The following is a 23,299-nucleotide window of genomic DNA, read 5'->3' as shown; positions in this document are numbered from 1 at the left end:
GTAGCTTGGAAAAATATTCTGGGAGGTGATGGAACTGTTATGAATTTTGATTGTGGTGGTGGTTACATAACTTATTGCATTTATCAAAACCCTCAGAAACTGTACACTGAGTAGAGTAAATTCTACTGTATGTAAATTTAAAACTAAATTTTAAAAGCAGCTGAATATCTGTAATTTCCTATGGTTTAATCCAGTAGATGCGTCAGCTCAGGCAGACAGTTCGGCAGGTTTGCAAGAAGCAGAGACTAGCAGAGATTAATAGAGGAGTAATAGTCTCATGAACAACAACCACTTCATCAGAGCCTTGGAAAAATAAAGAAGCCCTCAACAGTGAAGAAAAGGAGCGCAAGAAGGTAAATATCCTAGAGACAAGTATAGCACAGCACAAGCAGGCACAAAGTTCTACAAACTCACAGCAGGGGTGGAGAATAGCAAATAGAGCAGTAGGTAGTTCATGAAAGCAGGGGCATCATAAAAATAAGGAGGTAGAATACGTAGGACTTAAAAGACCAGGTTAAATAGACTAGAATTTATTCTATAGTCAATGGCAAGTTAGTAAAGTGTTTAGACAAAGGACTGATATGACTAAATCTATTTTGGAAAGACAACCTTGATAAAAATATGGAGGATTTATTTGTTGTGGGAGGTATCAGAGGCAGGAGAATGACCTATAAGGGTTTCTTAATCGGGGTCTGTGAATTCCTTAAAATGGTCGCAACATTGTGTATGTGCACACATGTTTGCACAAACACACATTTTTTTCTAGAAAGGGGTCAATAGTTTTCATTAGCTACTGAAGGAGTTCATAACCTCCAAAGGGTTAAGAACTATAATGTTCAAGTGCATCAAGATGCAGCAGGAGTTAAGTTTGCAGTGGGCAGAATAAATTCATGAGACACTTCATAAAGATTGCATTTCTGGACTTCCAATTACCTAGTGAGTGAGGGTGAGAGAGGGAGGCTCTAAAGATGACAACAAAGTTTCTAGCTTGCTGACCTGGGAAGTGTTGGGGGAGACGAAGGGAGAGGGAGAAAAAGGGGTATCATTACACTAAGAATAAAAAAAAGATTTCACTTCAAAGAACTGAATATTTAACCTCTGCACTTGTGTCACTCTTAGCTGGAGATTTTCTTCTATTTTTATGGGCCAAAGTATTTCTGGCTAAAGAGAGAGAGAAGATGAACTACAGAGGACCGTACTTGCATATAAAAATAAAAAGCAGATGAGAAAACAATCTTCAAAGCCTTTCTCAGAGTGAGTTCGCTCTCCGCAGGCTTGCTTTCCACATTCTCATGGCATCAGGAAACCTCAGGGGGATGGTATCTGCCTCTGTCACACAAGGGAATGAATGCAACATATAGGATTGGAATAAGCTGAAGATAGCCATCCAAACAGTATTAATACGTTTTAAACATAGAAAACATTTCATATGACTTGAGGATTTTTGTAAGTTAGGAATCTGACTCACTAGCATGGATTACACCTTAAATAAATATAGTTTCTTCCCTGGTGTTTTCATACATCATGAGGCAAATTTATGTTTCTTTGGTAAACATTTGCTTATTAAACAAACATCTGCCTGAAGATGAAAGCGGATGCTCTACAGAGCTCCCCTGATTGTTCTGTTAGCTCATCTGACCTCCAGAGGCCCTGGGATCCAAAGAGCTGCACCCCCACCTCGGGAAGCCTGGAGAAAGCCAGGCAGCAGCAGGACAGTGAGATTTTGTTCAACAAATCTGTACTCATAGCCAGATACTATAATGGGAGTCAGAAAATACAAAGATGTGAGGGGCTCTCAGCTTGTCTGTAATGAAGTGATCAGGGCAGGGCAAGATTGTCAGATTTAGTCATGTAGGAGCAGCCCTGGGCAGGAAGAACCCCACGGCCAGGGAGGGAGGCTCCGGGGAGCATATGGCTGTCACAGGGAGTCAAGAGGGCTGAGAAGAAAGACCTTCGGGGAGAGTATCTGAGGCTTCCTAAATGCTCATCCCTCAACTTATAGCAGAGTGCTGTCACCTGAATTCCACTCACACTGCTCTGCTGGGTCTCCTCACTAAAGCAAGCACACCCACTGAGAACTACAGCACGCTCGGGCCATCTGGCCCCTCTCCCACACCCTGCCACACACACACACACACGGACACATACACAGACACATGCACACACATGCATGCACACACAGGCACACACTCACCAACTGAGCTCTGTGAACAATACAACCTCAGTCAGTTGTACTGTTTCATTTGTACTTATTACTGTAACCAACGAATGACTGCAAAAATACTGTTGTTCAATGAATGTTCTGGAAATGCTCGATGGAGGCAGACTGCTAAAAAAATGCTGCCAAATCAGGTGCGAAAGACATTATCTGTAAAAAGGGGGAAGGAAAATTGTTTTAAAAAATCTTCTGCTAGATTTCCAGGTGTCCTTAAGTCCTTCCAACTGTAATATGGCTGTGGTTAACAGAAAAACAAAGATGTGGAACAAGGCAGATCCATATGAAAAGAAATAGCTTGGGACTTATGTCAAGTGACTGGTGAACAAATGTGTATTTATGTATATTTAATTAAAATAAACTGTTTAAGGAACGTATGGATCATTTTTTTTTAGATTCTGTTTACTGGCCAACTGGCCAACTACTATAGGAATTAACCAAAAACCTAGTGATTCCCCAATTCCTCTTCTACATAAATTTAACAACCTCCCACTGCCACCCCATGTCACTCCCATTACCAGTTAAACTCCCTTCCAACTGGAAAATCATTGCTCTGTTACTCGTCTTTATCAAAGAGGATTTCCAAACCATACAATCTCATTTACTGTGATGTAGATTTAGCTTTACTTGTTAAAAAGGATTTTACATTAAGATTTAAACCTTAACCACAGCCAAATCTTCCTTCAACTTGCCCAGTAAGATTCCATACAACCTAGAAATGAATTTAGAGCCTGAATAAATATATGAAGTGCTCTGGCAAAGCATTTTCTTAGAGTTTGTCATCAATTATATTCCAGTTGCAGAATTTCAGATATTGAAGATCATTTCAAAAAACTTTTAAAATTAAAATTTGAATACAAAGTAAGTGGCTACTTTCTTTGTTTTGGTATATGCCAATGTAAGATACTAGAGAACTAAAACATTCAAGTTATAACTACTGAAATTAAATTTGATAAGAAACTTGTCCTTTTATTGAATATTTACTTTATTCATGTTTTTTGAAAAATTTATTCAGTTGGAGGAGCTGTCCTCTTTTTAAAACTCATGCTTTAAAATCCACGTTATGAAAAGATTACTAGGCCAAGGCAGGCGGATCACCTGAGGTCCCCGTCTCTATTAAAAATACAAAAATTAGCCAGGCGTGGTGGCGGGCGCCTGTAATCCCAGTTACTTGGGAGGCTGAGGCAGCAAAATCACTTGAACTCCGGAGGCAGAGGTTGCAGTGAGATCACACCACTGCACTCCAGCCTGTGCGACACGAGTGAGACTCTGTCTCAAAAAAAAAAAAAAAAAAAAAAAAAAAAAAAAAAAAATCATCACTCTTTCTTCACAGTGTCTTAAAATATCAATATATTAGTATACAATATATCTCTAGCATTTCTGTAAGGTCTCAGAAGCACTATGAAATGCTCTGGGTTGGCACTTGATCTTTACACAGGATTCAACATAACAGAGCAACTTGAGAAGACAGAACTGGATTTCCTGAATAGGTAATGAGCTCCCTTACATTTAATCCACTGGAGGCTAACATCATCCTTCACTAAAAAAGAAAAAAATGGTACTATTAAAATTACATTTACTTCCTATAAAAGAAAGCCAAAATGGAAACTACCAGAGCTTCATGAATTTTAAAGTCCTACACAAATGTTGTTGCACAAACGCAATTTCCTCTAGTCCTAGAAGTTTTGCTCAAGTTGTGTTAGCTCCATACGACCTGATCTACTTGTTCTAGAATATTTGGTTGTGATTCAAAGATGGGATTCTTTCTTATGGATCCCACATTTATACAACAAATGTACCTAAATGTTAATATGTTCATCATAAATTAGATTTAAAAGTAACTCAAGTTAATTTTAGTGTGTCATTATACAGTATTAACTAAACAATTGGGATAAATCACTACAAAACAGTGAGCTGTGACATCATACAGCCATTTCCTTTCAAGCCCTACCCTTAATCCACACTTCCACCTGCCAACACACACACACGTGTGCACATACGCACACAGACACCCCCCGACCCCCGACCTTTCATGGTGTATTTTTCAACCCCTTTAGAGAATTGACAAGGATAGAAGACATTTAAGATTTAGGTCCATGAACTTTTCATTATTGTTGTTTTCTGCTTTCTTTAAGAACTGTCTCGTCCCATCAGGACCCAGAGCTATGCTAGCTCAGCTGTAAACGAAAGGATATGACCTTGAAGGTGTCTATAGCTCACTGGTTTTAGATGCTGACTCCACATCTTGATCACAGCTCCCAGGTGGTGGCTGCGCTGATGTGGACAATAAGATAAACTGAATCGCTAGCTGAAATAAGCATTTTGAATTTTCATTTGTATGTGAGTGGATTCAAAAGATTAAAGTGCTATATCCATAATTACATGCTCACTACTATTAAAAAATACCTAAGCTAACTTCTAATTAAAAGGGTGGATAGTACACGTCTATTACCTCCTCTCCTTCCTGAATCCCTGCCAAAAAAAATATAAGGCCACAAAGAAAAAAAGATTCAAGTGAACAAGAGATGCAACACTTTTCAGAAGACGGAAAATGAATACAGGAGTGGTTACAGGATAAGAAATAGCAGAGGCTACAGAGGGGAACACCACACAGAAACAAATTTGCTCTGCAACCCAGGCTCCAGGCTTAGGGGAGCGGGACCCACCCACAACGGGAATAGCAGGGTGGCTGCAGGGCTGAAAACAGGGAAGTCAAAGAATGCCAGCATATGCAACAGTTGGATCCCCAGATCCTACACAGGTACTTTCTCCCCTGACCTGCAGACAGCGTTTCTCCCAGGAAAACAGCTGGCTTGCTCAAGAGCTTCCAGTTTGCTTCCTAGTGACTCACTGGGTTTTCTGGTGGTAAAATACATATAACATAAAATTTACCACGTTAGCCATTTTAAAATAAACCGTTCAGCGACATTAAGTATACTCACATTGCTGTGCAACCATCACCACCATCCATCTCTAGGACTTTTTCATCTTCCCAAACTGAAACTCTGTACTCATCAAACACTAACTCCTCACTCCCTCTTTCCCCCAAACCCGTGCCACTCTACTTTCTTCTCTAGGACTCTGTCTACTGTAGGTACCTCATGTAAGAATCATCCAGTATTTGTCCTTTTACGACTGACTCACTTCACGCAGCCTAATGTCCTCAAGGTCCATCCATGTTGTAGCATGTGTTAAGAGTTTCCTTCTTTTTTAAAGCTGAATACTGTAGTATGAATACACCACATTTTGTTTATCCATTTGTCCATCAGTGGGCACCTGGGTGACTTCCACCTTTTGGCCATTGTGAATATCGCCACTATGAACATGGGTATACAGATAGATCTTTATATCCCTGCTTTCTAGCGACTCACTCTTACATATGAACAGATAACTAAGGATCAGAGGACTTTTTAGGAAAACTTCCCAATGTTAAAGACAGAAACCAAAATAAATGAGGAGGAAGGGCTCTTGAAAATTAACAACGGTATAGGCCAGGTGCGGTGACTCCTGCCTGTAATCCGAGTAGTGTGGGAGACCTAGGCGGATGGGTTGTTTGAGCTCAGGAGTTCCAGACCAGCCTGGGCAACGTGGCAAAACCCCATCATTACAAAAAAATACAGAAAAATTAGCCAGGTATGGTGGCATATGCCTGTAGTTCCAGCACTTGCGAGGCTGATGTGGGAGGGTCACCTAAGCCTGGGGAGCTCAAGGCGGACATGAGCTGAGATTGTGCCACTGCACTCCTGCCTGGGTGATGGAGTGAGAACCTATCTCAAAAAAAAATTATAAATAAAAAAAGTTAGATGGGTTGGAAAATAAAGTCATAGAACTTTCCCAGCAAATAGCGTAAAAAGAGAGATCAAACATAGCAGAGAAAAGATGACAATCAACAGATGGTCCAACAGCAAATGTATAGGATTTCTAGAGAGAAGAAAAGGGTTCATTAAATAAGCTACAGAAAATATTTCCTCCCAAAACGATATTGGTGTCCACATTCAAAGGGCCTTCCAAGAGGCTTGCAAAGATGAAAATAGACCATACAAGGCACATCATGGTGAAATGTCACCATACCAGGAATAAATATGCTAAAAGCTTCCAGAGCAAAAAGCAGGTCATGCCAAGGTTCTAGACACAGAATAGTATCAAAGGTCTGAATAGCAACATTCAGATGCTAGAGAAAACAATGTTTTTTTCAAATTCAGAGAAGAATACGTTTTAAGCTAGAACTCTGTACCTACGCAAATCATCAATCAAAAAAGAGGCAAACAAGGTCTCCATCAGAGGAGAGGAACAGGTCCCAGGAACACAGGCAGCAGGCCCAGAGAGCATTAGGTTGGTGGGTACAAGGGCACAGGGGGTAAAAGCTTCTGACCTCACACTATGGACCTGTAGCTTTGTTTCTGATTAATTCAGTCATACAACAGTGTTTTTTGTCTATTACGTATCAGGCACTTCCGTTCTAAGTGCTGGGAACACAGAGGTGAAAAAAACAAAAGTTCCTGTCCTGGTGTAGTTTTCATTCTAAGAGGGAGAGGGACAATAAACAAACATAGCTTGTTAGGCAATGTTCTATGAGGAAAATAAGCAGGCAAAAGGGATAAAGTGTGACCGGGGGAGTGCTAGGCTGGAAAGACTACAGGTGACCTTGGAGAACTGAGTGCAGTGCGGGAGACAGCCCTGGGGGTTTGGGGGTCTGGAGAGCAAGCTCTTAGGCAGAGGGACTTCAGGACCAGCTGCCCTCATCAGCCTGGCCTCCTGACAGGCAATCTCCATGAACAAGATTTTCTCTTGCTCCTGTTCGTTTCTTCTGGACCCTCTGGGAAACAACTCTGCCTGAAGCCCGGTGGCAGGGCTAAGCAGCCCCAATTACTACATGGCTGGGGCCCTATTGGGCCAGTCCTCTTTCCCCTTCCCAGTGGGGAGATGACACAAGACTCTGCAAGAGAGATGGGACGCCAGAAGACAGAAAGGACGCAAGTGGTTGAGTGCTAAGGTGGTAAGTCCAGGCCCTGAAGTCATCTAGGCAGACACAACATCTGACACTTACTGCTCTTTCTGTGCATTTTCACAAGCAAAAGAGAGAAGAACAGGTACCATCATCATGCACAGATGCCGAAACTGGGGCACTACCAGGTAAGGAACCTGCCCAGGGTCACAAAGCGTGTTAGTTACTGTCCAAACTCTAACTGGGGCCTGCTTCAGAGACCAGTGCTAGGTCAAAACCAAAGGTAAACATGTTTTTCCTGTTACTTTTCATGTTCTCCATACAGGTAAAAATAAAGCTCAAGTTGTAAGTGGTTCCTGAGAACAGAGGATCTTTTTATTTAGCATTTCATAAAATATAAGGCTACTCCTCTTGAGACTTCACCTTGAGCTGTCATTTTCGAGCTACCCATGGGTCAGAGACAGGCACTAGAACTTGGTTAGATTTACTCCATGTCAGATTAGGAGCAACTACGGTTCAGGAAAAGAAAAGCAAACTGAAGGATGGAAGAGTCTACCTAGAAGATGTTTCAATGATTGGATAACTAGCATTACACTAGTTCCCCACCAGAATATGCCACCTCAGCCTTCCCTTCCAAACGCTGCACTCTTCTTTCCGTTACCTATCTTCCGGGTTGCAGTTTTGTTCTAAGAGCAGAGGAGCATTTGCACCTGCCAGTGAAGGTGCTGGGTGGGAGGAGCGGCCACTGCATGCCCACAGAGGAAGCTGCTGTGACAGCCCTGCTGCTCCTGCTGAGCAAGGGAACTAGAGTGGCCCAGTCTCCACCTGGGTCTGGCTCCATTCCCGAAGCTGATTCAGGAATTGAGTCATCATTCGCAACCTGAAGTCAAGGAACCTCTCAGATTTAAAACACTGTGTTTCAATAATATCTAACAGTCAAAAAATACCCCCACATTTAACCCTCAAAATTCCTGCATGAGGGAAACACAGTGGTGCCTGCAATTTACTTGAAATGAGTGAAACATGGGAAATGGACAGATTGATGCATAGGCAGACACATGATAAAACAAAGTAAAAGAATAAAGGTAGAATCCAGGTATTGGATAGATGAGTGTTCCCTGTAAAATTCTTTCAGCTTTGTTGTAGTTTTGAAATCTTCATAATAACATGTCAGGGAGAGTGGGAGGGAGGGATTCTCCCATCATCCTGGATTATTTCAATATCCATGTGAACGACGAATTCAACAACCCAGCCTCAAGCTTCCTGGCCCTCTGGATACCAGGACTCTCCCCTCACCTCCTGGACCTTACCTCACTTAAAACAGTCCTGCCTTGATCTTAAGCTCTTTCTTCAGACCAGATTCCTTTCATTCCAGCTCACTGCCCTCATAGGTGCTTCCACTAAACCCTCCCTTTCCCCATGACTTCTGCTACTTCTGTATCCAACAGAGATGTATCAGTCCCCTCAGCACCTTCCCCGTGAACCTGCAGGGCCAGCCACTGTCAGGGAAGAGGAACACAGGGGCAGGAAACAACCTCACAGCCCCTGCCTGCAGCGAGCACATTTGGAGCTGAGAGTAGGGACAGAGGAGATGTATGGGCACAGCTCTCACGGGGGCTCTGCTGCCATGGTTCCTGCGGGCTTGCCTGTGCTTCTCTCCCCTGCTGGATCCCCTCTTTTCCATGGCTGCATCTTCCCAGATAGCTCAGTTTACTCTCATTTTGATGAATCATATTTTTCAACAGCTTAAACAATTTTTATTATGAAGTATTTTAAATATAACCAAAAGAAGAGAGAATGGTATAATGAACCCACATATACCCATTCTCAACAGTATCAAGAGTCTGGCATATTTGCTTCATTATCCCATTTTTTTTTTCTTTTTCTTTTTCTTTTTTTTTCCGAGATGGAGTTTCGCTCTCTTTGCCCAGGCTGGAGTACAAGGGTGTGATCTCGGCTCACTGCAACCTCTGCCTCCCAGGTTCAGGTGATTCTCCTGCCTCAGCTTCCCAAGTAGCTGGGATTACAGGCATATACCACCCTGCCCCGCTATTTTTTCCATTTTTTTAGTAGAGACGGGGTTTCACCATGTTGGTCAGGATGATCTCAAACTCCTGACCTTAGATGATGCACCTGCCCCAGCCTCCCAAAGTGCTGGAATTACAGGCGTGAACCACCACACCTGACCTTTTTCTTTTCATTCTTTGCTCAAGTATTTTAAAGGACTCAGACTTCTTCAGTGCGCCTCTCTTAACCTCCAGGCCTGTAATCCCAGCACTTTGGGAGGCTGAGGTAAGAGAATTGCTTGAATCTAGGAGTTTGAGACCAGCCTGATCAATGTAGTGAGGTCATATCTCTACAGAAAATTTTTAAACTGTTTTCAAATGTATTTGCAGAGTTGTGCAATTTAATCCCTTACTTAATTTTCAATTTCTGCTGTGTTGATAGTTACTTCTTTCTTGTCATACCTTATTTGGATATATATTAGGAGGGCTAGGAGTTTGCCTCTTTTCTTGATCTGTATCTCAGTAGTCAAATTATTTACTTATTAGTTGTTCTGTTTTACCATTTACTAACTAGTTAACTCCAGCTTTTATATTTATTAATTATTTCTGTCTTCTTTTAGTTTACTCTGTTGCTTTTACCCCCAGTGTTTTAAATTTGATGTTTAGTTCACTTTGATAACATTTTTAACATTTTTATTTTTATAGATATCGATGTTAGGAATCTTCCTAAGCATTGTTTCAAGTATATCCCAGAGACCTTGATATGTCATGTTTTCACTCATTTTCTCAGAATTCTGTAGTCTTGTTCATATTTTCCTTATGATCCAAAAATTGCTTAATAGACTTTTTACATTTTGGAAATTGAAGGGTACTATGGTCTGAATGTTTGTGTCCCCTCAAAATTTGTACATTGAAAGCTAGTCCCTAATATGATAGTGTTAGGAGGTGGGGCCTTTGGGAGATGACTAGGTCATGAGGCTGGAGCCTCATGAATGGGATTACAAGAGCCCCCAGAGAGCTGCCTTTCCCCTTCCACCATGTGGTGACACAGCAAAAAGGTGCCATTTTTGAAATAGAGAGCAAGTCCTCACTGGAAACCAAATCAGCTGGCACACTGATCTCAGACTTCTAGTCTGTAGAACTGTAAGAAGTATATTTCTGTTGTTTATAAGCCACCTGGTCTGTGGTATTTTTGTTATAGCAGCCCAAAAAAAAACTTAAGACAAGGGGACTTTTTTTTTTTTTTTTTAAATGAATAAAGTAAGTATTTAAGATTTTGCACTTTGGAGCAGATAGGCATTCTTATTCCACTCTGTAATTTTACACATTGTAAGAAAGTTTCGTTTTTATTTGTACTTGTTTTATCTTTTTCTTTGTGTGTTGTTAGCCCTCTTCTTCTAGTGCTACTAGTTTTACTCCAAAGATGTTATACTTCTAGTAACCACTCTTGACACAAAACAACATCAAATCCTGGCTCTATTACTAATCAGCTGTACAACCTGCAAGGAAGTCAATTAATCTCTCTGAGCTTCAACAGCCTCATCTGTTTAAGTAGGGTATTGACTCTAAGGTTCGTTTTAGGCCTGAATTCTATTCTACAGATGCACTGTCAGTGATAATTATGTCTATTTTCTATTTAGAATAAATTGGCACTGAAGCAAAATGCAACTCCTCACCTGTTCTTAAGCTTTAAAACAGAAGACTTTAGAATCTTGTGACCACTTCTTGCATTTCCCTCTTGACATCCATGTTAGTATTGCCTTTGAATGTTAATGAAAATTGCGAATTCATGTGAAGACTCTTCAAGGGTTCATGTCATGGATATAACTGAATGTCAAAAACTTCGAAGAAAGAAACATAACGGTGTCCTTGTATGCTGCACAGAGTTAGATTTTACTTTATCAGTCAATCTGAGAATTTTAACTTTTCACAGAAGCTTAATCCAAATTAGATTTATCAGTGTGACAGATTTGCATAACACTTATGGTATAATATGAGGTCCATTTTCTTTGCTCCTCCTTTTCTTTGGTATTTCTTTTAGTATTTCAAAAGTTTTGTAGTTTTGTTCCAACAGTTTATTTTTGTTCCAAGAGTTTCTTTATACTAATCCCTCTATAATATTCTTAGTTATCTCTCACTCATATATTTACTGTGGCCTCCAACTGAAAAACTCCAGAATTATTATTCAGAACTGGAGTTACCTCTGATTCCAAACACAGGCTCTTTTCCCACGTCCATTCATGATAAAGCAATGCATGGAATTAAAAAAAATTTTCTAGGGAGAATAAAAAGAATGTAACCTCTCCCTCTTTCCAAAGAGGGAAAGAAGAAAATTAGGAAAGCTGAAGAGAGTAGTTGGGGAAATCAGGAAAAGAAGCCATATAAAAATGTAAGAATGCAAAGGTCAGCTAAAGTTGCAGTCTATTAATTTGATATTTAGTAGTTTTCATTTGTAAATTAACTAAATCTTAGACTGCAAATAAATGTATTTGTAAAGGGCTATGTTTTTCAGTTTCTAAGAAAATCTTCAGTTAGCAGTTTAGAGTCTTCTAAAATTAAAGTAGAAAGAAATAATTGGTGTGAAAATGCAAGGGTTAGCTGTGTGGGAAAATGTCTAATTGAGGGTTGTAAGTTTCTTCTATCTTGAGAAGAATAAATATTTTGAAGAGTAACATTGAAGGTGGCATTTTTAAAAGAAATTAAATGGTTATTCCAAGCCACAGGAAAAACAGTGGAAAGGAAATGGTAACAGAACAATCAAAGAAAAGGATAATGGGATAATGAACAGGTTAACAGTGCAATAATGATAATTAACAGTAACAAGATATTGTTAAAATTTTAATTAAACCTAAAGCAGCAGGAGGAAATACTGAAAAATAAAATACTTAACTACATAAAAATGTACACTTCTACTTACACACTTCTAACCTTATAAATTCTAAAAGAAAAAACACATGGTAAAATACATATGAAAAAACTGTTTAATCTGAACAGTGCAAAAAAATGCTAACAATAACACTAATGAACAAGTTTTCACACTGCAAACCACCACAGATAAGAAGACTGATGTTTTTAGTGTGATGAAGACAAGCTCCTTTCAGCTTTTGGGAAGGCAAGGTGGCACTCTGTGTCAAAATGTAAACCGACCATACCCCTTCGCCCACCAAATCTATTTCTAGAAATTCACCCACAAAAGACAATCACATAAATGTTCAAAGATCTATCTATTGAAGCAGTTTTCAAAAGAGTGGTGATTAGGAAAGACTTATCATAATGGATAGGGTAAATAAACCGGTACATTCACAAAAATGACTACTGCTACGGTCATTGAAAATGTAAGGATGCTGGAGAAAGTCACATAATAAAGAAAATCAGTGCCACTATAATTCATGATCCCTGCTCCCAAATGGGTCCTCGATTCCCTTTCTCTAACCACAGACTCATAGGCCCTTCTGCTGGTGTGATATAAGCTCTCCTATCAGCAATTAACAGGAACGAAGTATTGATATGTGCTACAACATGGATGAACCTTAAAAACAGCGTGCAAAGTGAAAGACCAGACACAAAGGACCATATATTATATGATTCCATTTATATGGAATATCCCAAATAGGAAAATCTATAAAGACAGTAGATTAGTGGTTGCAGACTTGGGATGGAGGTAGTAGGGGGTGATAGCTGGTAATGAAAATATTCTAAACATGACTGTGGTGATGGATGCATATTCAACTCTATGCATGTAGTAATATATTCAACTCTGTGAATATACTACAAGCCACTGAATTGTACACTTTAAATGAGTGAATTGTATGGCATGTAAATTCTCTCAATAAAGCTGTTAAAAACCAAAAGCTCTCCCATATGTGGAATGTTTGCATGACCGCTGCCACCTCAGTACCCTCATGCTTACAGCTAAACATGCCTATGTGTTATTCTAATATGTGTGTGAGTTTCACCATTGGCATGCAACAAACCAGCTTTATATTTATTTGGTACTCCACCTTTCTAAAAAGCCATCTGACATACTGACAGTACATATTGACAGCTAAAATTTCTTATCCTTTAATTCAGAGGTGATCTTTTTGAAACCTTTCATGAGGAAATACAAAAACTAAATCTGTCACCCAGACTGGAGTTTAGTGGCACAATCACTGTTCACTTCAGCCTTAACCTCTCTGGGCTCAAGTGATCCTCCCACCTCAGACTCCCAAGTAGCTGAGACTACAGGCACATGCCACCACACCCAGCTAATTTTTGTAGAGACAAGGTTTTGCCATGTTGCTCAGGCTGGTCTCAAAACTCCTGGGCTCAAGTGATCCGCCCATCTTGGCCTCCCAACGGATGAGCCACTATGCCCAGCCAATAATTTTTATAATTGGAAAAAACTGCAAAAAATCTAAATGTTTAACAGTAGAAGAATCGATAAACCATAATATGGCCATACAAGAGATAGCAAAAAGACATTAAAATGTTTTCAAAGAATATGAAATATAAAGAGTGTTCATGATCTATAAGAGAATAAAGCAGAACACGAAAGTGTATATATAATGTGATCCCTGTTATGTATATTATACATTTCTACAACAACATGGATGTGGGAGCACCTACTGCCTTCTCTGAACACCATCCCCTTCCTTGAGAGCCACTGTCTTGGGTAAAGTGACCACACTGCCTAGTCTCAGGATCAGGGGCTAATCTGGGGGTGGGGTGGGCTAATGACAGGCTCTTTCCCAGAAATCTCAGCCACGAGATTCAACTTAGTTGCTCTCCTAAATGGAGATCTCAACCTAAGCCCGGTTTGCAAGTTGGCTGCAGTTAGCTGTTATCTAAGGAATGCTGGGAATGCTGGTAGGGGCTAGGCCCACGGGGCAGCTCTGACTCCTCCCCATAGTCCCTGTGCTTAAATTCCAAGGTTCTTAGCTTTTGCTGGAATGCTGGAGCAGGAAGTCTTCCAGAATGCAGTGGTTGTGAACAGCAAGGCTAATCCCATGGGAATGGTTGCTGTGTCTACCTGTGTCAGCAGCTCCCTGTAGCATCTTCTTGTTGCACCCACTCCAGTCATAGGAAATAATCAGACAGCTGATTCTGCTATGCAAACAACCAGGGGTTGTGGCAGTCTACGATTTCCAACCAGTTGTCTAAAGCGTGATTCAGAGAGGCAGCAACCAGTTCTGGTCACCACAAGCTGTTACACTTTCTGCAGGCTGGGTCTGCAAAATGTACCTTTCTTTCAGAATATACTGTACAATTTCACTTGGAATTCTTATTCTATTCTCACAGCATGTTCCAGATGTCACACAGCATGAGGAAGCAAGCACTCTCCAGCCCAGGGTGTGACAGCACCCACATCTTTGAGGACAGGGCACTGGGAAGCCCTAACAACTCTGCCACCAGGTGTGTGCTGAGGTCATGAGGGCAGACACTCAGGCACTACTCCTCCTCTTCTCCTGGTTCCTCAAGAAAGCTACTTAGTACTTCCATACCTGAGTTTCCTCATCTTTGAAAGGGAGGTTACACCCTCTAAGCCACAGCATTCACCAAGAGGCTGGGACATTATCCTTAGAAATACATGCACCCTTTTTACTATGGGCTGTTCTTAAAGGTATGTGTCACACTGAGTCAGCAGGCTTCTGGGTCCACAGGCAGGTCAGCAGTCTCTGACACATTCTCCTTCAGCTCTTCTGACAGGTAGATCTTTCATTTTTACAGCTTTATGGAAGGATATTTCACACACCATAAAACTCAACATTGAAAGGGCAAAGTTCAATGGTTTTCATTACTGACAGGCAGATCTTGACTGTCACAGAGAGAAAGATAAAAAAGAAATTAGCTCCTTTCTCTAGTGGCCTGCATCCTCTGTTCCCTGCCATCTCTTAATCTTTCCCTCCAATAATTTTTTCCTGGGCATCCCCTCTAACCTGCAGCCACTTTCAGACCCCTCAGCAGCACCTCCTGGTGGCCAGCAAGCCTTGGAGGGAGGGAGCTGCCAGCGAGTGCAGCAGTTAGCTCACCACGCCAGGACCCACACTCCCCCCAGTGGAATAAGCTCTATGCTCAGACAACAGATTTTATGAAAACCAAAGAAACAAGGATAAAAATGAGGTGAAAGAAATAAAAGTGTTTTTGTGAACTTTTAAAGTACAGTAATTAAGTCCAGAGTTTATAAGCAAAAGATGAAATTTTTTTAAAAAGAGCTTTACTGTATAATCTTTATCCTTATTTCCACAAGCAGTCAAAAATCCCACAACCACATGAACCTATCAAATAGTAAAGAAGCATCTGGGGACAAGAGCTGGGCGTGGTGGCTCACACCTGCAATCTTAGCGCTTTAGGAGACGGAGGCGGGTGGATCATCTGAGGTCAGGAGTTCAAGACCAGTCTGGCTAATATGGTGAAACCCTGCCTCTACAAAAAATGCAGAAAATTAACCAGACACAGTGGAGCATGCATGTAATCTCAGCTACTCTGGAGGCTGAAGCAGGAGAATGGCTTGAACCCGGGAGGTGGAGGATGCAGTGAGCTGGGACTGTGCCACTGCATTCCAGCCTGGGTAAAAGAGCAAAACTCCATCTCAAAAACAACAACAATAACAAAAAAAGTATTTGGGGACAAGAAATAAATTAATACGTGTGATGGACAATGACTTAATAATACCTAATCTGGTTCTACTTTCTTCATCTTGATTTCTACTTTTGATTGCTTCCTATTATAAAGAATATTTTCAAGATATATTTTCTGTTTCTCATTTATTTTTCATTGGTCGTATTTTCTAATCCTGCCTTCACTTTGGTGTCTTCTCTGGATTTTAGTAGTGAAAATGATTGACATGTTTTGAAATAAATGTTAAAAAGATAAAAAGAAAAACTCTTGCCTGAAAAATTACCCTAGTATTCAAGCTACTTGTGTAAATTACAGAAATTAAAAAAAATTCTAGATCATATAATTATCAGATATAAATTCTACAATGAGTACATTTAAAATTATTAAAGACCCAAAGAAATAAAAATCCCAAGGAACAAAAGGTAAATACAAAGCATAGGAAAACATGATAGTGAGGCAGGTGGATCACCTGAGGTCAAGAGTTTGAGACCAGCCTGGCCAACATGGTGAAACCCCATCTCTACTAAAAAGACAAAACTTATCTGGGCGTGGTGGTGCGTGCCTGTAATCTCAGCTACTCAGGAGGCAGAGGCAGGAGAATCGCTTGAACCTGGGAGGCAGAGGTTGCAGTGAGCCGAGATTGTCGCACTGCACTGCAGCCTAGGTGACAAAGCAAGACTCTGTCTCAAAAAAAGGAAAGAAAGAAAAATATGATAGAAATATTTCCAAGTACATCACAAATCACAAGTATAAATAAATAAAATGTGTCCATTTAACTAGATGAAAATTTAGACCATGTAAAAAGAAAAGTAAACTCCACAAAATCCATAGAGACACATGCAGATACAGAGAGATTAAGAGAAAAAGAGGAAAAAATAAATATACTGGAGGAATTTAGATGCTGAGACTGAAGGATGAGATAATTCAGACTAACTCCCCCTCTGAACACAACTGGAAAAAATATAAAGGATATTTTCTTGAAGGCATTATAGAACCAATAAGATAGTAACGAACGGCCAAGCCAAGATCCTGGAAGAATGCAGGTCTGAGAAGGTGAGCCATGCACATGAGGCCCTCTTCCCCTTGGGGCATCCTCTGATTCTGGAGAGCATCGCTGAGCAATAAGGACTCCATCCAGGGCTGAAGGGACATAAATCGGAATCCAAGGCCCCCCAAAGACAGGGAGCTTGGTTAATTTGGATTGGGATCCTGAAGGGGTACTCTTTATAAGTAAAGGCCAACCAGAAGTTGGCAGGCCCTCATAGGCACTGCAGCTTAGTTCTGAATCATCTCAGTCCTTGAAACAGGACTGATGTTAACCCAGATTGCTACTGCTGCCAAGTGCCCATCAGAAACAAACACAAACCCATCCCGGAAGGGAAATATGTATCACCCTAGACCTCAATTTATTTTTACACTTTTTCAATCTTTAGAGAACTCAATCAAAAATAACCAGGCATACAAACAGGCAAGATTATATGAAAACAGAAACAAAAACAAAACAAAACAAAGCACTAGTAGACACCACAAGCAACAGAAACACACCCACAATTGGTCTAGATTTAGAGCAAAAGAACTATGTTTACTATATTCAACAAGATAAAAGACGAGATTGATTGTTTAGGCAGAGAATTGTAAACCAAAGACGAACCAATAAACATGCAAAGAAGCTCAATCTCATTAGTAGTTAGGGAAATGCATATTAAAACTAAAATAAACTACTAGTACATCCCAACTATGATGGCTAAAAATTGTTTTTAAGTGATGACAACAAGTGTTGCTAAATATATTGAGTAATTCTCATGAGCTGCTGGCACAACTATAAATTGTTTAAGCCATTTTAGAACTGTTTGGCAATATCTAATAAAACTGAACATATGTGTAACCTATGATGCAGTGACTCTATGGCTAGGTTACAGATCCAACAGAAAGTGCACATCTACACCAAGAGACATAGACAAGATAACTCCTACTTGCAAAATCAGATCACTAGAAGGAAAAATAGATAATCTTACTCTCACAATAGTAGCGTTAAAATACACACTTGTCTAAGTAAACTAATTGGTCAAGTAGAGAAAAGCTGAATAACAATCAGTAAACCCAATCTAAAGGAAATATGTAGATCCAACTAGAGAACCCATTATTTTCAACTCCACAGTCATTAAAGAAAAAGAAAAATGCAAATTTCAACAATGATCAAAGAATTTTTATGATACAATTACATTGTTGTAACCCAATAAAATCAGAAATCAAGGACAAAAAAAAATAACTAATTTGTGCCCCTCTTGGAAATTTATGGACATAGTTTTAAAAAAAATCATAGGTCAGAAATGAAACCATAAAGGATATTAGGAAATACTTACAACTTTAATGACAATGAAAGCACTAACTATTGAAATATATGGGACTCAGTTAAACTACTACTTAGAGAGAAATGTGGAGTTCTATGTGTATATTAGAAAAGAAGAAAACCTGAAAACCAATAATTTAAATGTATGACTCAGGGTAAGCGCTGTGGCTCAGGCCTGTAATCCCAGCATTTTGGGAGGCTGGGGGAGGTAGATGACATGAGGTCGGGAGTTCGATACCAGCCTGGCCAACATGGCAAAACCCCGTTTCTACTAAAAATACAAAAGTTAGCTGGATGTGGCGGTGCACATCTGTAGTCCCAGCTACTCGTCGGGAAGCTAAGGCAGAAGAATTGCTTGAACCAGGGAGGTGGCGGTTGCAGTGAGCTAAGATGGCGCCACTGCATTCCAGTCTGGGTGACACAGCGAGACTCTGTCTCAAAATAAAATTAAAAATAAATAAATAAATGTATGACTAAAGAAGTCAGAAAAAGAACAAGAATATAAGATAACAGGAGCAGAAATTAATGAAACTTGAAACAAAGAAATCCTGATTTTTAAAACAGCAGCAAAATTGAAAGCTGCCTTTTTGAAAAACTATAGAAAAATAGAGAAGGTATAAATGGGAATGAAAAAATGATTACAACTACAGATACAGCTGACGTTTTTGAAAAAGAATACTATGAACACCTTTACGCAATACAGTTGAAAATTTAGGGAAACGTGGACAATTCAGAAAATAAGTAACATTAAAGTTCAGTCAAGAAGAAATATAAAACTTGAATAAATCTACTAAAAAAATTGATCCAGTAGTTAAAAACCTATTCCCTCAAAATAAATTAAAAATAAACAAATAAAACCCTGGACACCTGCCCTAGATGGTATTATCAGCAAATCATATCAAACACTCAAAATGCAGATAACCTCTATTTACACAGACTATTACAGATGACAGAAAAAGAAATTATTTCCAACTCATATAATGGAGCTAGGAAAACCCAAAAACCAAGCCAAACAAGTACAGCATGAACATCTCACTTACTAACATAGATTTTATAAACCTGAATAAAATGTTAGAAAATCCAATTTTACAAAATCTTAAGCAACAACATTGTCAAGTACAAGTTATCCAAGTAACACAAAACAATATCATACTAGAAAATGCTTTAGTATGATAATTTAATTCACCACATTGACAGACTAAAGGAGAAAAACTGCATTATCATCTTAACAGGTACAGGAAAATCACTCTTTAAAATTCAACACTCATTCCTGATACAAACACCCAGTAAACCAAGACCAACAGAGGATTTCTCTAACCTGATAAAGACTATCTACAAAAACATACAGCAAATATCATACTTACTGATGAGACATTAGAAGCAGTCCCTTTAAAATCTGGACTAAGATAAGGGTGCTCACTATCAATCACAGCCTCCATTCAATACTGTGCTGAAGTGCCTGACATGGAAGTAAGACAAAAAGGACTGGCATAAGGATTGGAAAAGAAGATGCAAGTCTGTCAAAATGCGCAGAGAATAGGAAAGTCTACACAGAATAACTAAGAAAATCTGTAAGTTATTAGAATTAAAATGAAAGGTTCCTGGTTATAACCTGAAAATACAATAATCCATTACATGTACATGAGCATAAAAATAAAAATATACAGTTGACACTTGAACAATGTGAGGGGTAGGAGTACTGACCCTCATGTAGTCCAAAACCCACCTATAACTTCTGACTCCCCCTAAAACTGCTAACTATTAACAGCTTACTGTTGACCAGAGCCTTAGTAATAACATAAATAGTCGATTAACACGTTTTGTATGTTATAGGTATATACTGTATTCTCACAATAAAGTAAACTAGAGGAAAGAAAATGTTGTTAAAAAATCATATAGAAGAGAAAATATATTTACTTTTCATTAAGTGGAAGTGGATCATCATAAAGGTCTCTTCTTTCTTATTGACTTCACAATGAGTATGCTGCAGCGGAGGAGGAAGAGGAGGGGTTGGTCTTGCTGCCTCAGGGGTGGCAGAGGCAGAAGAAAATCTGCATGTAAGTGAAGCCGCACTATTCAAACCCATATTGTTCAAGGGTCAACTGTGAGTCATGTACAACAGCAAAAAAACTATGTAACAAATTTAACTAGTCACACAACATAAAATTTTATTGAAAGTAATTTTAGAAGAATAGAGAGATGTACTCTATTCACATATAACAAGAGTCCAAATTATAAAGTTATTAATTTTCCCCATTCTAATTCTATACATTCAATGTAATTCCAAACTCCTGCTAGGGTTTTCTGTGTAGAATCTGACAGATTGATAATTATGAAATGTATAAAGAAGATCAAAGAGCCAAGTACAACCAAGGCAACTTTTAAGAACCAGCGTGGGAAAGTACTTGCCCTACTGTTAGAGGAAAGGGGTCCCGATCCAGACCCCAAGAGAGGGTTCTTGGATCTCACACAAGAAAGAATTCAGGTGAGTCCATAGAGTAAAGTGAAAACAAGTTTATTAGGAAAATGAAGGAATAAAAGAATGGCTACTCCATAGACAGAGCAGCCCCAAGGGCTGCTGGTTGCCCACTTTTATGGTTACTTTTTGAATATATGCTAAACAAGGGGTGGATTATTCATGCCTCCCCTTTTTAGACCATGTAGGGTACCTTCCTGACATTGCTATGGCATCTGTAAACTGTCATGGTGCTGGTGGGAGTGTAACAGTGAGGACCACTAGAAGTCACTCTTGTGGCCATCTTGGTTTTGGTGGGATTTAGTGGCTTCTTTACTGCAACCTGTTTTATCAGCAAGGTCTTTATGACCCGTATCTTGTGCTGTCTTCCTGTCTCATCCTGTAACCTAGAATGCCTTAACCATCTGGGAATGCAGCCCACTAAGTCTCAGCCTCATTTTACCCAGCCCCTATTCAACATGGAGTTGCTCTGGTTCACATGTCTCTGACACTACCAGTTTTCAAGATTTGTTATACAATTATAGTAACTAAGACAGTGTGGTTTCTACACAGGGAGAGGTAAACAGACCAAGGGAAAATTAGAGAGAATCAAATCCACACACACATCTATGGAAACCTGACATTTGACAGACATGGTATTATAGATTAGTATGGAAAGGATGAAACACCCAAAATATGGTGCTGAGACAACGGGTAATCCATATTGAAAATAACAAGGCAATCTCTACTTCTTGCCACATCCAAAAATTAAATTTCAGAATGAAAGACTCAAATGTAAAAAGCAAACTTTTAAACTTTAAAAAAAATATGGGAGAACATCTTTATGACCTGGACAAAACAGGTTTTTTGTTTGTTTGTTTGTTTTTTTAAACAAGACATTAAAATAAAATAAATCATAAAAGACTGATAAATGACTACATTAAAATTAAGAGCAAGAAGCAGAAAATGAAAGGTAAAATTACTGACAAGAAGACATTTCCAGTGTATATTACCATCAAAGGACTAATAATAGAATATACAAAGAACTCCTACAAATCCACAATTTTCTCTCCAAATAACTATTTTCAAAAGTGTGAAAAGCCTCCATTTTTGTTTTTATTTTGAAAAATGAATTATTTAGGCTCACTGAGAATATTCTTCTCCTTATTGTCATTTCTAACAGAGAATTCTAACATTGATTTTGAATAGTATTAGAACTACTGAAAACAATTTAATGATTAATACATTTGAACTGTTTTTATGATTATAAAATAATTTATAACTATGAATTTTGTAAAGATATCAAAATATACATTTGAAATGTTTAATTAAAATGTTAAAATTAAAAAGAAATGTAAAAAGCATTAAAATCATTAAAAATCCCTCATGCATTGCACACACACATCTTTGTCAACATTTTGGATTTTTTCCTACACTTTGTTTCTATTAATAAATACATACACATATATTCACAACCAGTTGGGTCTGAAGTGAGAGTGGCTTATTCAAGTGATGATACCCATCAGTCAGTAGATGATGCAAGCTAGTGCTTAGGAAAGAGGTGAGGTCTGGGGATGTTGACTTGGGAGGTCATTCTTAGAGCAATAAAAGTTAAGACTCAAGTCTTGGATGAAGAGATTGTAGGAAGAAAATAAGAGTGAGGACAGAATATTAGAATAAGGAGCAGAATAATATGTTGGGAAAAATAACTTGAAAAAAGAGAAGGCACAATTAGATAGGTAGGAGGAGAATCAGGATATTGTGGAAGAATGTCAAGAAGAAGATAATAATCAACCGCCAATCCTGCAAAGAAGTTAAGGAGAATGAATCCTAAGAAAAGGCCAACATATTTAGCAGTTGAGAGAGACGGCTGTGGAGTAAAGGTCTGATTACAGGAATGCAAAGAAAACCGACTGAAAGAGATATGGATAGGTACATATTTATACCATACAGTCAACAAATCTAGTCAGAAAGAAAGGTGGCAAATCAAGTTTTTTTCCCGAGATATTAGAGATCTGTTATCTGTCTACCTTCTCTGGGTGAGAAGCCCAGTATACTGAAAGACTAAAGATACTGGGAAGAGAGAAGTAAACAAAGACACAAAGGCCTGAAAGCAGAGGGAGAGGATGGACTTTAAAAGAGTTCTGGATCGTGACTTGTCATCTGACATAGGAGAAAAGAACTGGGGTCACAATAGACATAGTTCAAGCTGATGAGGAGAGGAGAAATCTCTGGCTAGGTAAACTTAGTAATTTTAGTACCAAGGTACGTCATGGGACAAAACTCAACTTAAATCAAGAAGCATCCACACTAAACTATATCTAAGGGCTTACAAGAGACAGAAAAAAATCCCTCATTACGTATTTGCTTCAACTCACCCATGACATTAGAACCAAGACTGGCATCTGGGTGAAGCTTCAAAACAACTGAAACTATGGAGAATGTTTCAGACTAGTTAAGCACTGACATAAATGACTGAGAAACTCTGGTTTCCTTAAAATAAGCAAAATATTCATTTATTTTAATACTATTTTTTGATGATACAAGTGTCCATCTTTAGTAGCTAGTCAATAAATATGGGTGCATACTACATGTACTGAATGTTTCTGTGTTACGTGGCCAATTGCATAATTGCCAGTTTAAGGTACAGCATTAAGAGCAAAACAATTCACAGTGAAATACCCCACCCATGTTTTCCTACACATCTGTGATTCAACAAGGAATATAA

The 23,299-nt window shown here is 39.1% G+C and overlaps 1 protein-coding gene and 1 long non-coding RNA gene across 7 annotated transcripts in view; both read right to left on the bottom strand.

Annotated features, from left to right (window-relative positions):
* Positions 1-20,166, bottom strand: part of LOC144329832 (uncharacterized) — a 31,894-nt gene extending 11,728 nt beyond the window's left edge. Inside the window, exon 1 of the long non-coding RNA XR_013395481.1 lies at positions 20,034-20,166. This is a non-coding gene — a long non-coding RNA (uncharacterized LOC144329832). The remainder of the gene's footprint in view (positions 1-20,033) is intronic.
* The window catches only part of TJP1 (tight junction protein 1), a 272,656-nt gene that overhangs the window by 216,288 nt on the left and 33,069 nt on the right, over positions 1-23,299 (bottom strand). The gene's annotated exons all lie outside the window — the stretch shown is intronic.

The sequence above is a fragment of the Macaca mulatta genome, chromosome 7 (assembly GCF_049350105.2).
Source record: "Macaca mulatta isolate MMU2019108-1 chromosome 7, T2T-MMU8v2.0, whole genome shotgun sequence".
In the NCBI taxonomy this organism is placed as follows: Eukaryota; Metazoa; Chordata; class Mammalia; order Primates; family Cercopithecidae; genus Macaca; species Macaca mulatta.
The sequence above is the reverse complement of the archived record's forward strand: the minus strand, read 5'-3'. Positions and strand labels throughout refer to the sequence as shown.